The sequence below is a fragment of the Azolla caroliniana genome, unplaced genomic scaffold (assembly GCF_043228905.1).
Source record: "Azolla caroliniana isolate FFs.n. ecotype wild unplaced genomic scaffold, voAzoCaro1.0.p SCAF_10, whole genome shotgun sequence".
NCBI classification, from domain to species: domain Eukaryota; kingdom Viridiplantae; phylum Streptophyta; class Polypodiopsida; order Salviniales; family Salviniaceae; genus Azolla; species Azolla caroliniana.
The window spans coordinates 1885133-1903172 of NW_028230445.1; positions in this window are offsets into that span (position 1 = coordinate 1885133).

Here is an 18040-nt window from a genome sequence, read left to right on the forward strand (position 1 = left end):
TGCTCTTCTTGAAGACTTCCATCGTCAATATCCACACAAACCGGGTCCTCAATCCAAGACGACTCGTGACACTCGTCGTTTTAAAGGGGAGATAGTGTCATGATATGACAAGAATCGAACCCATGACCTTAGGTTATATGGGTCGAGCTCTTGACCATTAGACCATCTATTGTAATACATAGGATATTATTTTCATTTACATTTTATTATAGGAAATTAGTGTATATTCCAGATTTCTCTGGAACATTCTAGAAGCTTCAGGATTACTCCTGAAAACACTATAAAAAAGGGCACTAGGCATTATGTTGAACCAAATTGGTTCAACGCCAGTCTTAAGCCTTTTAGCCACCATTGTATATTCTCTTCATATAATATATATCTTTCTTATCATCACTCTCTCTCTCTCTCTCTCTCTCTCTTTCTCTCCGTCTCGCTCACTCCTTCCTTCTCTCGAAGAAGTTCTACACCTCTCATAGTACTAATCCTTCGTTTAGTACTAATTCCTTCTCTGTCTCAGTACTGTTCCTGTTCTTGACAGCACTAAGGACCGGGGGCTCTTATGCCAGCAAGGTATAACCGAAGAGCTTGTCGGCTACACGGATGCTGATTGGGCTGGCGATGCAACGGATCGTCGCTCAACTTCTGGCTTTATGTTTTCTCTTGGGAGCGCGACTGTTGCGTGGAGCAGCAAAAAGCAGCCAACAGTGGCTCTATCCAGCACTGAGGCTGAATACCGGGGCACGACCGTTGCCACCTACGAAGCCATTTGGCTTCGGCGACTACTGCAAGACCTGCGGATCGAGGTACCGACCCCGATCCTAATCTACTGCGATAACCTCAGCAGCATGCAGCTCGCCAAGAACCTTGTGTTCCATTCTTGCACAAAGCACATAGAAGTGCATTATCACTTTGTGCGTGAGCGGGTCCTGAGCGGTGAAGTTGAACTACGGTATGTTCACACGGATCGACAAGTTGCCGACATCTTCACCAAGCCGCTCGGGTCGGACAAGTTGCCACACTTTACCGAAATGCTTGGTGTTCAGCATCTCGACGTGCCGCACTTGAGGGGGAGACGCAAGGGCAAAGACACTACCGAAACGGGCAAAGGCCAAAAAACTGTTGAACCCGTAGGTAAGAGAAGAACCGGTAGAGGTGGAGGCAAAAAGAAAAACGAAGCCAAGTCGACGAAGGAAGTCGGCACATCTGAACAGGTCGGAGTGAGCGGCTGTGAAGAAGAAGTGTATACTCAAGAAGAGAAGTGCATGCTATGCGGAGGTCATCACGATCGTAATGGCCATGATGTAGAGTCAAATGAAGAATTCGACTTCGGTGAACCGGCTGAAGAAGCCAAGGGAAGCATGGAGAAGGCCAAGACCCGGACATGGTCCGATGTGGTGAGAGGCCTAAAGCCGAAAATCGAATCGGATGATATCGATTCAGACAAGAGCTGGAATGAGTCGAAGACAGCGGATTCGGATCAACAGATGGATCCGGATGAGTCGGATCAACGAGAGGCCAAGGAGACACGGACGCAGCGGAAGTCGATGCCATCGCGGAGGAACCGACGGATCGGCAAGCGCCGGAGTCATAGCAGCGAAGGAGCTGAGATGGGCCTATTGAGCAGACATGCCGAAGGTCGAGACGCGCAGAACCGAAGGGGTCGCGGCAAACGGGACCGGACTGGACAAGGAGTGCGAGCAAGGCAAAGCGACGCTAGGAGAAGTCGGTTGGAAGAATCGGCTACCACAGAGGTTGACACTACGACCCTACCTCAGGTTGAGCTTGAGGGGGAGTGTTAAGCGGCAAGCTCAACCGGAGCCGGATCGACTGAATAAGCCTGAGCTGGTAAGCAGTAAGGACCGGTGAGCTGGAGAGCCGGTATGCCGGATCCAATCCGTAACCGGAAGCCTAGTATAGGTTAGACTACTAGGCAGTTATAGTCTCGTAGTTAGTGTCAGATGCTCGTGTGAGCATTGAAGTACATTGTACTTCTAACAGTCCCATGTGGACTTGTATAAATAGCGATGATGAGCGCGTTGTAGAAACAGACAGAGCACAGAGTATTCATATAATTTTTGAAAAATAGTGTGTCCTCTCTCTCTCTCTCTCTCTCTCCCGCATACTCTCTCTCTCTCTCTTTGTGTATTGTTCTTTCTAATGCTTCCGCAAGCAATCTTTTACATTGGATATCTAAAATGGACTTGTCTAGGGTGTCTTAACTGGCTTGGCATCAAGTCCCATATTAAATCTCTCAAAACATGATTCATGTACTTTGACTAATATAAATGGAAAATTTATTTCATGTGATTAGCATTCCAAGAATATTCAACGTATATATCCTCATCAATAACTCTGACATGAAGAAATGTAATATTTATGTGTAATTGTTCAAGGTAAAAATATTCGATGGCAACAACGTTCAACACTAAAAGTTTCACAAAGGGAGCAAAAATATTAGTGGAATCATTTCCTTTCTTTTGTTAGAATCCTTTAACTAGTTGGGCTTTGTATATCTTAGAATCATCATGCTCATCTTTTAGCCAATACACCAATTTTTTAGGAAGTGCTTTCTTCCCCCGCAAGTAACTTAGCTAGTTCTCATGACTGGTTGGATATCAATGTGTCCATCTCCTTTTTAATGTCACTGACCACGATACTCCTTGTTAGCATGATAAAGTTTGACAAGCTTCATCATAACATTTAGGCTCCTCTCCATCACTCATCCTTAAAAAGTCCATATATCTCCTGTTAGGCACATGACATTGAATAAACCTTGTCAATAAAAGAGCTAGAATAGGGGGTGCAATGTGTCACATTATTGTGGACTTCTTTGTCTAACAAATTCTTCTAGTTAAGGACTTGTACACTATGTAGAACTTTGACTATCACTATGCAAACTTAGCTAGTTCTCATGTCTGGTTGGATATCAATGTGTCCATCTCCTTTTTAATATCACGATACTCCTTGTTAGCATGATAAAGTTTGACAAGCTTCATCATAGCATTTAGGCTCCTCTCCATCACTCATCCTTAAAAAGTTCATATATCTCCTGTTAGGCACATGACATTGAACAAACCTTGTCAATAAAAGAGCTAGAATAGGGGGTGCAATGTGTCACATTATTGTGGGCTTCTTTGTCTAACAAATTCTTCTAGTCAAGGACTTGTACACTATGTAGAACTCTGACTATCACTATGCAAACATTCTTCTCTTCACTAAGTATATCGAACTCTAACTACCACTATGCAAAACATTCTTCTCTAGTTTGAATTTTAGCTTAGTAAACAAATCTTGAAGCCATATCATCACTTTACTAGTTGTATTGAACCTCTATAGTGGGTAGAGTGAAAATCTTCTATAACTTCAACATCCACATCTAATGAACAACTATAATTCCAATAGTTAATATATAACTAGTGGTGCTTTTCTTTTGCCCATGCATTTCTCAACTTCTCTCCAAATAAAGACTACCTATGACACTTCGTTGAAGATATATAATTGCTAATATCAATCTTCGATTTGCATGCTTGACATCCACATAGAGTGAGTGGCATTTGGGATCACCCTCAATGGAAGCTTTGGAATTTTGGTTCCAATTTTGTTGAATATCTTTGTTTGCGATAAGTTTTTTCTGTTTATCACAATTTTAGGCCAATTGGTGTTTTTCATGATCCCCATAAAAGATGATGACATATTGAAAACATTTCATCGAAACAAAACTAACATATAGATAGCTACACTTTCTTATCGTCATGAGTGACATTGCTCCAAACTTATCTACACTAACGATATTAACATTGTTGTGATGCTTTCGACACATAGTGAGAAACCACCCCGGATAGGGAATAAAATAATAGCACAAATAAGGCATACGTGCCACAAAGAGTGAGCTTGAGAGGGTAAGAGAGATATTGTGTTTTATAATCAATTAATCGTTAAGTGAGTGTGAGGCTCGGAGGTGTCCGACAACCATCTCCACCCGATTCGCCATCAAAAGGGTATACGGTGGTCCGAGCTCCGTAAACGACATCAAGGAGGGTTTAACTCCATTGATACATAGATCCTACACACAAACAAATAAGAAAAAAGTTAGTTGCAATTCATTTATGACCCTTAAGTTTCAACCCACAACTACCACTCACTTAGGTATTATATATTGACGTTTTTCTAATAAATATAACCTTCAAAATGAAGAGTAGTATTATAATTTTCACTTCAACAATGACATTTGCATATTGTGTTTGACCTTAAATATACGTTGTTTTAGGCAAAAACAATCATCAATGTAAAACTATGTTTGCGTTGATAGGAAGAATATAGAGAGAAAGAAAGGACAAAAACAAACAACAATGGAGATTTCTCTATCTTTACTAGATGCCAAAACCATTCCGCTAGACAAATCATGCACACTTACATATATGTATGTTCTCTGTTATCCATGGCAAAAGAGACTAAAAAGTTACAATAAGTGAATACAAATCATAATAATTGTAAAACCTAGGGCTAATAACAAAGCACGATGATTACCATAGGAAAATAGGAGCTCCACATCTAGATTGTACTATATTTTTTACATCCAGATGGGAGCTTGTAGCAAAGTTTGTGGTCAGCTCTATGGAAGACCTGAATCATGGAAGAGTTGAATCTCTTGCATGCAACTCATACATTTAGTTGTAACATCTTGTAATTAAACGTTTGAGCTTGTTTGACGCGAGTGAACTCACGGGAGAGAAAAACAAAGGGTATGAAAAATAGAAAAAAAAATAAAAATGAATAATATAATTCAAAATTATGAAAACATATGTGGGGACCATGGATGTAGTCTCATTCAATGACAAGGTTGGGGAAATGAAGATTAATGTTGTTGTCTCAAGCCTATAGGCAAGGATTAGGGTGATTTAAATAAACTCTACCACTATGTACACTCCATCAATGAATGCATGGAAAATGGTGTAGTAGATGAGATCTAAGTGAATACGAAATGCATGACGATGGATAGGAAGGTCAGGTTTGTTGCCACATCCTTGCTTGAGGTAAGTTGGTGATGGATGAAAGTAGTCGTGGATCCTAGCCGAAAGAACCCAAAATGAACTTGACACATTCCTTGATGAAATAGGAGGGTGGGATCTTTTAGCTACTGAAAAAAGAGTCAAAGTTTATATAGATGCTTGAGATATATAGAAGGGCTTTTGTCTTCTCCCCCCTAGGGTGTGCCAATCCAACATTTGTGGAGCCAACGGTGATATTTACAATATCCTACATGCCATGGAACCTAAAATTGATTATTGTACCAAAGGCCCATATACCGAAGTCCATAAAACTATTGAAAGAGAAGGCTAGTGGAGAATTTTGAAACTATGGAATGTTCGTATTCAAAAAATTGGTTAAAAATTATGAAAACGAACATGTCTCTATGCTTCATTCAAGACCTTCAAACTTGATGAATAACTTGTTCCCATTTTTTGCTAATCCCTCAAGGTTCACTTCTTTCATCGAAAAACCCACAAGTTTATACAGAACCATCATCCATACCCACACCACATCTACTTGCTTCCCTATTGTTGGGATTGGTGCAACTTCTACAATGCATAACAAAGGTGTGTCTCACGTCTATTTAATTGGCCAGTCTTTGCAAAACATCGCAACATTAAACCTACTAAAGAACATAGGTTGTGGATAACATACACTAGGTTTGGCCTCTTAGGATGTATTTCTAGTGCAAAGATCAATGTGATGCATTTCATGCTATTGTAAATGTGGTTGTTTTACTTGACATTAGTGATTAATAAGAGGGAGATAGAGAAGTACGGGTTTCTTGAGAGAAAACCTAGTGTGATAAGTTCACGTAGTACGGTTTCAAAGATCAATTTATAGAAATTGTTTGTTTCCTCAACTTAGATCAATACCATACTATTAAGAAAAATGTTTGTATAGTGAAGGGAAAATGTTTTCCAAAGCTAAATTGCTCGTCCCTTAAAGTTCTCGTTGTTGTATTGTGAAAACACTTGGGAATGTTGTCATTGCCACCACTTACTGGTCGAGATGTGAACAAGTTGAGAGAGTAAGAGAAAAATTGAGATTGGTAAGGAGTTTACAAGTAAAACGTGCTTAGTGCAAGTGTCTCCACTTCCTATAACTTTCCTCCTAGTTTCTACTCATTTCCGTATTTTTGTATTCCACGAAGAACTCCTTATAAAAACAAATAAAGTCATGGCCACCACTTATTGGTCGAGATGTGAACAAGTCGAGAGAGAGAGTTAGAGAAAAAATTGAGATTGGTAAGGAATTTACAAGTAAAAAGAGCTTAGTGCAAGTGTCTCTACTTCCTATAACTTTCCTCTTGGTTTCTACTCATTTCTGTATGCTTGTATTCCATGAAGAACTCCTTATAGAAACAGATAAAATCACGGCTTGTCGAAACTCGAAAGACAAATTTTGCTAAAGCTAAAGTTCGTGCACCATAAAAGAGGGCTTGGAGAACTAGTGATTGTTGAGAACGCTGCTGTCTAGTGTAGAGCAATGTCAATACTCCTCTGTTGAGAGATCATTAACAAGTACAAGTCGAGATGATTTATTGTTACAAGCTGCTAAAATATGTAAGAAGATCAGCAAGAATGCAAGAGGAAGAGAACAAAATGTTAGGCACAAAATGACCTTTATTGCTCAGGCTCAAAGGCTCAATTTATGGAATGAACAACAATATCAACTTAAGTTACAAAGACAATGTATATATTGACTGACTTAATTTCAACCAAAGTTGCCGAACAAGTTCGGTGAGCTCTCCAACATGCCGACCAGAGTGTAGCATGTCGTCTACATAGATGATGAGGAAGATGGAAGACCCATCTCGAGTTGTTTTGGTGAAGAGACAGTGGTTCTCATTGCTCTTTGAGAAGCCGACTGATTGGATGAAGTCGTCGAACTTCTTATGCCACTGTCTCGGTGCATGTTTTAGGCCCTAGCGACTCTTCTTGAGTCGATAGACTAGATGTTCCTGACCGGATACCACGAAGCCTTTCGGTTGCTCCATGTAAATTTCCTCTTCTAAGTCACCATGGAGGAAGGTCGTTTTTACATCTAGCTGGATCAATTCCAAATCTTTAGTTGCCATGACGTCGAGCATGAATCGAAGGGTTGTCATTTTTACCAGTGGGGAAAAGATTTCGTCGAAATCGACGCCATATTCTTGTCGAATCCCTTTCGCAACTATTTTGGCCTTAAATTTTGGGGTGGCCGAAGTAGACGTCTCTTTTAGTCTATAGACCCACTTGCATGGAAGAGAACGTCGATTTTTCGGTAATTTGACCAAGTCCCAAGTCTTATTTTGTTGAATGGAGTTCATGTCCGACTCCATCGCCAGATGCCATGTGGCCGAACCGGAGGATGCCGATGCTTCTTCATCCATAAAAAAGATTCCGGGGGAGTATATCTCCAAGGGCTGCAACAGTCTCTCGGATCTTCGAGGTATGACTGGACTAGTCACATCAGGTGTAAGGGTCGGATGGTCTATAGCCGAACCATTCGGTTGTGCCGAGTCGAATGCTACCAAGTCGGTGTTGGAGGTTTCGACTACCCGTGAGGCTGACCTCGGGTTGTGTGTTGGGCCTTCCTAAAGGGTCGGCACTTCGGAAAAAGTTACCCTTCGAACTTCAATATGCATAGCCGACTCATTGAACATTATGTCCGAACTCTTGACGATCTGTCTGTGCTCGGGGTCCTAGAGTCGGTATCTGATTTCTCCATCTAATCCATAACCAAGAAAAACACCTTTCCCCGATCGTGGTTCGAGTTTTCGGCGATCGTGCTTCGAGATGAGGGTGTATGTCTCGCACCCGAAAATTCTTAGTTTGTCGTAATTCGGCTTACTGTTGGTCCATAATTCCTGAAGTATTTGAAGTTCTAGAGGCCTACTCGGTGATATATTGATTATGTGTACTGCAGTAAGTAGGGCCTCCGCCCAAAGCCATCCGACAATCCGGAGTGTTGGAGCATGGATACTATCATTTCCTAAATTGTCTGATTCATCTGCTCGGTAATTCCATTCAACTCATTCTCGACCATAGCGAGCCAATTGGAAAAGATTGAGAACACTCGATCTTTGGTTTTGATCGGTTAAGCCCACACCTTCTGAGTCGAGTCGTCAATAAAGCTGATGAAGTACAGAGATCTGCCGAGAGACTGGTGTGGCATAGGGCCACAAATGTCAGAGTGGACTCGATTCTTTCGGTGCTTATGTCAGCTATGATGCGGCTATCTATTTGCCGTAGTGGCAATGCTCGCAGAACTGAGGATGACAGAAGGAGAGTTTAGGGATGTATCCGGTCTGGATAAATGCATGATACCGGCCTTGCTGAGGTGTCCGAGTCGTCCATGCCATAGTGATGACACGGGAATGTCGACCAAGAACAAGTCACCCTTTCTGAGTGTGATGTATAGTGGGTACATTGAATGTACTTTTGATCCTCGAGCAAGCAAAAGGTTCCCCCTATGGAGTGTCCACCCTCCTGATGAGAAGTCAACACAAATACCGTCTTCATCAAGTTGTCCGACTGAGATCAATGGTCTTGAGAGCTCAGGTACATGTCGTACATTGTGTAGTACCAATGTAGAGCCACTCGGAAGGTTGAGCTCTACTATGTTGATTCTTATGATAGCGCAATGTTGCGAGTTTCCGACTCAAACTAAGTTGGAATGTCAAGCCGAGTATTGCCAAAATTGGGATCGATGAGGGGTCACATTGATATGAAGCGCCCAAATCCCAGAGCCATGTACTCGGTTCCTCAGTTGTACTAAGCAAAACTTCTGACTCGACTGGATTCTCAATGGATAGTATGTTCGGGTCGTTCGACAATACTTCGGTTGAAGAGCCTACATAATTGACCTCCTCATATTGGCCACTCTTCAGATAAGCTCGTTGAGCCTTATCATGCTTGGCTTTGAGTGCACGACATTCGGCTTTGATGTGTCTGGGTTTCTTGAAATAATTGCAGACTCGATTATCTTGAGATTTGCTCCGACTTTGTTGGTTGTTCGGCTGTCGAGAGGAAGTTCTTCCTCGACTGTTTGATCAATCAGTCGAACCTTGTGCTACATAAGTGTCATTGGCCAAATCGTTTGCAAATGATTTCCTCTGAGCTGCTTCAATCAGAATTGCGCTCGTGATTGAGTACTTAATGGCAGTAGTCGACGTATTGCACATAGTTGTAACGAAAGTTTTCCACGAAGGGGAGAGACTACTCATAAGCAGCATTGCTCTTAGTTCATCTGCGATAGTCGTCCCCAAAACCACAATTTGGGAACTTAAGCTTTCGTACTCGTTGAGGTGTGCCTGGACCGAGTAAGATTCTTTCATCCGAATATTGTAAAGGCGCTGAATCAGATATATCTTTGTGGTGGCCACCTTTTTCTCGTTGGTGACTGAAAGTGTCTTCCACATTTGGAAGGCGGTCGAACACGATTGCACTGTGAAGTACACGGACTCCAATATGTGCATCTGAATGGTGGCCCGTACAATTCTGTCGAGCTTCTCCCATTCAAGTGACTTATATCCTTCTGGTAGGGATCGGCAACGGCTCGGCTCAAGCCTAAACCGTTTGCTTAGCAGCTCGGCTCGGCTCGGTTTAGGCTTGAACTTTCCTTAACGGTTTGAGCTCGGCTCGGCTTGGCTTGAGCCGAGCCAAACTGGCTCAAACCGTCTAAGCCAGATAAACCGTTTAAGCCGTTTATAAACTTTAGAGAGGGGGAGAGAGACAACAGACAAGGGGAAAGAGAGAGAGAGAGAGTGAGGGAGGGAGAACTACATAGACGAGGAGAGAGAGAGAGCGGGAGGGAGACAACATATAAGGAGAGAGAGACTACACAGAGGGGAGAGAGACAGAGGAACTACATAGAGGGGAGAGAGAGAGACAGAGAGACTACACAGAGGGGAGAGAGACATAGAGACAGAGAGACTACACAGAGGGGAGAGAGAGAGAGATAGAGAGACTACACAGAGGGGAGAGAGAGAGAGAGAGAGAGAGAGAGAGAGAGAGAGAGAGAGGAACTACATAGAGGGGAGAGAGAGAGAGAGGGAGGTGTTGGGAGACAGGTCCCTCCGGATGGGAAGGGAGAAGAGCACTGCCGATGAACCGGAGAGCCGGATGGCGCAGGCCCGGTATGAACCGGATGGGGAGTACCTGACTACGGAGAGCCGGATGGTGCAGGCCCGGTATGAACCGGAGGAAGAGACATATTCGTAAATATGTTTCTGAGAGCCCATCGAGGCTACATTTGTAAATAGCCGAAAAGTCATATTAGTATAAATATGATTTAGGGCAAACTTTTAGGTGTGTCGTTTCTGTTGTTGTTATTCTTCCTTGTTGGTGCAAGAAGAAGTGAGAGCGCGTAACTGTACAGAGTGAGAGAGAGAGAGACGAGGTCGTTGCCTCTGTTGTAACCGCCGCCTGTGGCGAAGATCTGAGAGCACGAGGTCTGTTACCGGCTGGCAAGGAGTCCAAAATACGGAGTGAAGGAATTAATTAAGTATGGTTGTAAATAAGCATAGTATGGACGGACGGACCGGAAACGGTATGCCGTTCCAGATCCGGACTGATCCCGAATAGGTGCGATAGGCACCGTTTTGTACTACGGGCCGGAAACCTATTTAAAGGCCCGGACCCCATTGTAATCGCAGCGGATAATTAATAGAGCGTATGGTGTTTATACTTCTGTGTTGATTTCCGTTCTGTAATTACTGATATATCTTACGCGTGTAATTAACAAAAGCGCTCTAATCGTATAACCTACTTAAGTCGGTGTAATCGTTGAGTCATAATCCTATGCCGTAATCACCCTTTGGTGAAGTGTCTCCGTGACACCTTGTGTTAGGCCTTGTCCGGTTAGAGAACAACACAGTTTTGGCGACCACGATTCCTGCTTTCTCGCAGCGAACGACGACTTAATGGATGACTAGACCAACGCACGACCTGGTTACAGACCGAGCTCGACGCCTCGCCGAACGGCAAAGACGGCGTGAGACTTTCCAGCAAGCAGCGCACGAAATTCGCTCGGATCGTTCGTTCTCCAACGAGATCCGGAGAGTCGCGGAGGAATCTCTTCGGTTAGAGCAAACTCGTGACCAGGACGACGGAAGCGGTCTAAGTAGTCTCCGGGAAACCGAACGCCCCCTCGAGGCGCTGGCAAGCGGAGAAAACGAGGCAGAAGCCTTTTCAGCCTACGAATCGGATTCCGAAGGGGGATACAGCGTGCACACGAACTACCGGAGCAGCAACGATACCCCCGGCGGCCCGGAGGACGACAGGTCGGATACCGTGCCGACTCCAGAACCGGAACCGTTCGACCAGGGCTATCCGGAACCGCAAATGGAAGCCGTCAACCCACCAACACCGGAAGTGGAAGAAGCAAAGCCACCGACACCAACGAAAGAGTCGGTGAAGGAACCGGAAGAAGAGCCGGTGAAGGAACCGGAAAAAGAACCGGAAAAAGAACCGGAAGTGGAACAGGAGAGTAAACCGGAAAGATATCGACAAACGCCACTAAACCGCGGCCTAATACTGGACGACGACATGCCGTTCCAATACTCAAAGTATCGCGATGATCCGGACGTGGAAGCGCATGTTCATGCCTTCGAGCAGACATGGGAAGCAAATCACGCGTCCCAGCGATTGACACTGGAAGAAGAAGAACGCTCGAAGATAGCAGAATTCGGGGTCACGTTGGAAGGACCAGCGGCACGATGGCGGCGGACGCAGGACCCGGCAACCATCACAACCTTTGCAGAATTAAAAGCAAAATTCTTGCATTTTTTCCACAAGGAGGTCGACCAGACGATGATGGTGGGCCTGTTTTATACGATCCGACAAGAGGCAGGGGAAAGCATTCCCCAATTCGTCATCCATTTCCAACGAATGCATAGCCAGCTTGCCCGTGCACCCCCAGAGGAGGAATTACGGACGATATTTTTAAACGCACTCCGGGAACCGTTACGCACGGTGTGTACGGTGATCGACTTTCGAGGAAGCACCATTGACCAGGTCATTGACCGGGTCAGAGAAATGGAAAAGTCAAGCTCATGGCTTACACTGGGAGCACTGCAACGGGCGTTACCCACCGATGAAGATCTCCGGTTCCGGCAGGCAATTCAATGCACAATCTGCTTGAATGCCGGACACTCGGCAGTGGAGTGCACCATGTGAACCCAGTGTGTGATTTGTCAATCCAAGAGTCATACAACGGACCGGTGCGAGTATAACCTGCTAAACCGACAAGCACCACCCGTCCGACGGATCGAGCCAAGAAGCAGCCGAGACGAAGATGAAGATCGTTGGCAAAAAATGAACCGGTACCGACCGGCACAGGATGTCCGGTACGGAGACAGACAAGAGAATGATGGCCGGTACGGGGATCGGCATGATAACTACGACCGGTATGAGCGATCGGACCGTTATCGGGAGTCCAACAGACGACACGAGCAATACGACAGAGACCATTCCCCTGGTTACCGAAGGCACCAGGAGGACTACGGCCGATTTTACGATCCACCACAACAGGACTACCGAAATAAAAATAAGAATAATAAGAAACGTAATTTCAAGAAAGGTGGTCACCCTCGGGACCCGGAACATGGAACCCCAAGGAGCCAACCGGCACAGAGCGCACCACTCACTACGGGACCGACTCCGGCTACCAGCAATGCTGAATCCAGCAATACCCGTAAAGAGTACTGCTACTACTGCAGGCAGGAAGGCCACTACAGTAACCAGTGCCCGTCAAAGAGCTACGATAAACGACCAGCAGTTAATATGGTGGTTCCGGAAGTGGCGGATGTACAGCAAGTAACCACACGGTCAAAAGGCATGGCCAAAGAGTGGGAAACACAAGAGGCCATACGAAAACAGGCGACGGAATGGGTGAAGGAAGCCAATGAAAGGAACGTCGCGGACGCGGAACGGCAAAAGGCGAATACCATAGGGAGTGCCGGCGGTAGCCACGCAGAAAACGAGACATGGCAAGCACTGCAAGAATGTCAGATCACGTTGCCATTAGGAAGACTCTTGCAACTCGTGCCGCGATTTACGGAAGGACTAAAAACGGTCATGACAGACGGTATAGCCCCACCGGCACCAGTCCTCTTCTCGAATCCGGAGGAGGGACCGACGGTGGTGGACACTAGTAGTCCGGTGATTACAGCTATTGTCAAAGGGCACGAACTTCCCGGCACAGTAATCGATGGAGGTTCCGGGGTGAACGTAATAAGCCTCCGCACGTGTGATGCCTTGGGTATACATGAATGGGAGCCATGTCCGTTCTGGCTACGGATGGCGGATACGAGCTCTGTACGGCCGACGGGCTTAATACGGAAATTGGAAGTCACCATAGGAGGTCACACATTTCACATCTCGGCTGTAGTGCTGCAGCTACAGGCGCAAGGCGCGTACCCACTGTTGCTGGGCAGACCATGGTTGAAAACAGCACACATCAAGCAAAATTGGCAGAAAAATATGATTACCTTCCGGCGCGGAAAAGCCAAGGTCCGGGTACCGACACAACCACGGACGAGAAACGATAAGGAATGCACACCGCTGTATGCGGAATGCGTGAACATGCTTGAAGGGTTGGCAGACGACGAAGAAGCCCAGTACTTGGAGGAACACCCGAAGATCGTACCACTTTTCGAGATTGACGTGGCTGAAGCCGTAGCGCCATACTTGCCGCAGCGGGACGAAACCGAAGCCGAACCAGACAAAGATTCGCTTCGGGAATTACGGCAAGCACAGGAAGCGTTGGAACGGGAAATGGCCGTTTCCCAACGGGTAAAAACATCCCAGCTCGACGAAGTGAACCTAGGGAAGCAAGGACGAATCAAAGCCGGTACACATCGCCAAAGAAATGAAGCCGGAAGATAAAGCGGCGATGATCAAACTTCTCACGGAGTTTCGCGACGTATTCGCCTGGTCATACGAAGACATGCGAGGGCTGGACCCTCAATTATATCAGCATCAGATCCACTTAGGCAAGGACGCGAAACCAGTGGCGCAAAGACGTTACCGAATGAACCCCAACTACGCCGCCAAAGTGAAGGAGGAAATCGACAAACTCCTAAGAGTGGGCTTCATCCGGCCGGTAAAGAAAGCGACGTGGCTGAGCCCCATCGTCGTCGTCCCAAAGAAGAACGGTAAAATCCGCGTGTGTGTAGATTACAGGAAACTAAATGCAGCCACAATTACGGATGCATTCCCTCTTCCGTTCACGGATGGAGTACTGGATGCCGTCGCCGGCCATGAAGTTTATAGCTTTTTAGACGGGTTCAGCGGATACAATCAAATCCGGATGCACCCTGACGACCAGGAGAAGACAGCGTTCGTAACCGAATGGGGAGTGTTTGTGGCCGTAGTAATGATGTTCGGACTAAAAACGGCACCAGCAACTTTCCAGCGAATCATCATGGAGATCTTTGGCGAATACATTCCAGCCTTCATGCAGGTTTTCCTGGATGACTTTGCAGTCTATAGCCGGGAAAAAGACCATTTGCAGCACCTACAGTTATGCCTTGAAAAGTGTAGGTTATACCGGCTAAGCTTAAACCCAGCAAAATGCATCTTTGGGGTTTCAAGTGGAATCTTACTGGGACACATTGTAAGTAAGGAGGGCATTGCGGTCGACCCGGACAAAGTAAACGCGATACTAGGGGCACCGGCGCCGAAAACGGCCAAAGCACTAAGCCGATTCTTAGGACAGATCCGGCGGCACAGCCGGATGCTCCGTCACTTGGATGACTTGGCTACACCATTACACACCGCGGTACATCGGACACCTTTCCAATGGACGGATACGGAGGATAAGGCATACAATGCCCTGAAGGTACTTTTGTCGCAAGCACCCGTCGTGCAGCCTCCGGATTGGAGCAAGGAATTTCATGTGTTCGTTGACGCTTCCGACATCGCTATCGGCAGCGCCTTAATGCAACTTACGGAGCCCAAATGGTACCGGCCGGTATATTACGCCAGCCGGAAGCTGTCCCAAGCGGAGAAGAACTATTCGACTACGGAACGGGAGGCCCTGGGCATGATCTACAGTGTCACAAAGTTTCGTCATTACCTATTGGGAAGGAAGTTCTCCTTTCATGTGGATCACTCGGCGCTCCTGTACTTAGTGTCCAAGGCGTCCCTGACCGGTAAGTTGGCCCGTTGGACCTTGCTGTTGCAGGAGTTCGAATTCGAGATCTTCCACCGGCCCGGTATCCAGCATGCCGTAGCAGACTACCTGAGCCGGTTAGAGTCCGGAGAATCAGGCGACGGAGTATCGGATGAATTCCCGGACGCAGAGTTATTCCGTATCACCCCGGAAACGGCAGCGGACGACACGGTGGCATCAGAAGATAGGTGACTGACAAACATGCACCAGTTCCTAAGCACGGGCCTGCCACCGGACGAAATGAACCGGGACGAGAGGAAACGACTGGCGGTGCAGAGCCGCAATTTCTGTCTGTTACGGGACACTCTCTACCACAAGGGAGCAGATGGAATATGGAGACGGGCAGTCCGTAGTGACGAGAAACAAGTAATCTTACGGGAAGCACACTGTGGGGTTGCCGGAGGACACTATGCCGGGGAAGCGACGGCAAGGAAAGTATGGCAGAGCGGCTTATGGTGGCCCACGACGTTAAAAGACGCCGTCAAGTATGCTAAGGAATGTGACCTATGCCAACGAATGGGCCAACCTACGGAGCAAGCACGGATGCCACACCAACCGGTACTTCCACTAGAGCCATTCCAGAAGTGGGGGTTGGATTTTGTCGGACCGTTCAAGCCACCGGCAATGAGAACGGGTAATCGTTATGTCATCGTGGCAACAGATTATTGCACTAAATGGGTGGAGGCTAAGGCCTTGAGAGACAACACCGCGTCATCCACAGCAAAATTCCTGTACGAGAACATTTGGTGCCGATATGGATGTCCGATTGAATTAATCAGTGACCAAGGAGGGCACTTCCTCGGCCAGGTAGTTGAAAGCTTAACAACGTTCTATGCCGTGGTCCATAACGGAGCACACCGTACTACCCATAAGCAAACGGGTTAGCAGAGTCAACCAACAAAACGCTCCAGAACATTCTCCGCAAAATCGTCAATGAAAACCGGACGGACTGGGATACAAAGCTCCATAGCGCGCTATGGGCGTACCGAACGGCATACAAAACAAGTATCCGGACAACGCCGTTCCGGTTAGCGTTCGGCTTAGAGGCGGTCATGCCGGTGGAATTTCAGGTACCAAGCTTACGGATCCAACTACGGGAACGGCTGAATGAAAAGGAGTCGGAGTAAATGCGGCTAGCAGCACTATGCGAACTGGAGGAGCAACGGCTGGCCAGCATCCTACACATGGACTTCGAGCAACGATGACGGAAAGCGTTCGTTGACCGTCACCGGAAAGGTAATGAGAAGATGTTCAATAATCGGAAAGCCGGTGCTAGTATTCCAAACGAGGATGGGCAAGATGCCGGGTAAACTCCGGTTTAGATGGACAGGCCCGTATTGGCTGACACGGGAATACAACGGGTCCTATCAGTTAGGGACACTTGCCGGTGAAGTGCTAGGCAAGTGGGTCAACGGATTTAGACTAAAGCCCTATAAAGAACCGATGCGAAGTAACCCGTTTATGCAGCCCACCGGCACTATACCGGGAACCTGTCCGGGAACGGTACGGATGGAAGAAAAAGACGACGGGGAACCCGTAGCAGAGGCGAAGGAAGACACGGCAACCCGTAAGGAAAACGGTAAGGGTCCGAAGGGACCTACGGATGTGTAAGATCACATACCGTCAAAAAAAAAAAAAAAAAAAAAAAAAAAAAAGAAATCATTAAAAATCGAGGTATGAACGGACGTGAAAGCAAGGAGCGAAAAGGTACGTAGTGGGCATTTAAGAGCCGCCACGTTACTTAATACTAAATTGGTACACGACGTGCGCATGCTTGGAAAAGGCGCCAAGACGCACAGAGAAAAAGCAGAACGCATGGAGACCTTTTCATTTCGCGAGCCAAGAAGCACAGAAGCACCGAGGCGGTTGAAGCTTATCAGACGCGAACCTGCACTCAGAGAACCCCCACGTTCGGAACTCTCTCTCTCTCGCTCTCACTCTCATCACCACTCTACCTCGCCATCTTTCCTTGACCTCGAAGCAGACATGGACCCACAAACGTTGTCGGAAGCGGCCAGGAAATGGCTCAGGCAACACGGACTGGATGGGTTCTTGACCATCATGGAGGCACCACCGCACAAAGAAGCCGACCGGGTCATCAAGGAGCTCGACACAGAAGTCATCACCGAGGAAGCGATCCGTGCGCTAACAGGCCTTCCGGAGGGAGGTATTTTTCAGATCGATAACCCAACCTCGGAGCAACTCATCTGATATTTCGGTGAGTACTCTCTAGCCGGCAAAGGCTATCGAACGCAGGGCGGCGAAGATCCGCTATTCAGGGAGATAGCTCGAGTGCTCCATGAGTACGGCCACGTGTACCCCCGACCCCCTGTCATGCCAAAAAATTGGGCAGGGATGATCATAGCCACCTATGAAGGGATCAAGGTGGATTGGCCGGTGTTGATTGCAGACGGTTTGTGCGCGGCAATCGACACGGTACGAGGAAAGGACGGCAAGGAGGGCCGGAAGCTGTGGCATGTCGTAGCTCAGTGGATAACATTGCTCGCGCCGCCGGTCGAGACCGTCCAGCCAAAGAAGCGGCCAAGATTATCGGAAGGAAGCACCTCGAAACCCGCGTCCAAACGACAGCAGCTGCTGGCGTCGAAGGCAACGAAAGGGAAGAAACGGCTCCCAGAACCGGAGGAGGTGTCACCGGTCCGACCCGTTAAGATAACCATACGGCGACCGGGACAGAAGGAACCGGAACCCTTGACGGCACAGATACATGCCGTTACCCAGGGAGAGGAAACGGAGGAGCCAGTAGAGCACCTCCAACGACGGTCAAGAAGTAGGACCGCCGGGACAGCGGGGGAGCGTTCGGACCCGCAAAAGGAAGAAACGCCCCCAA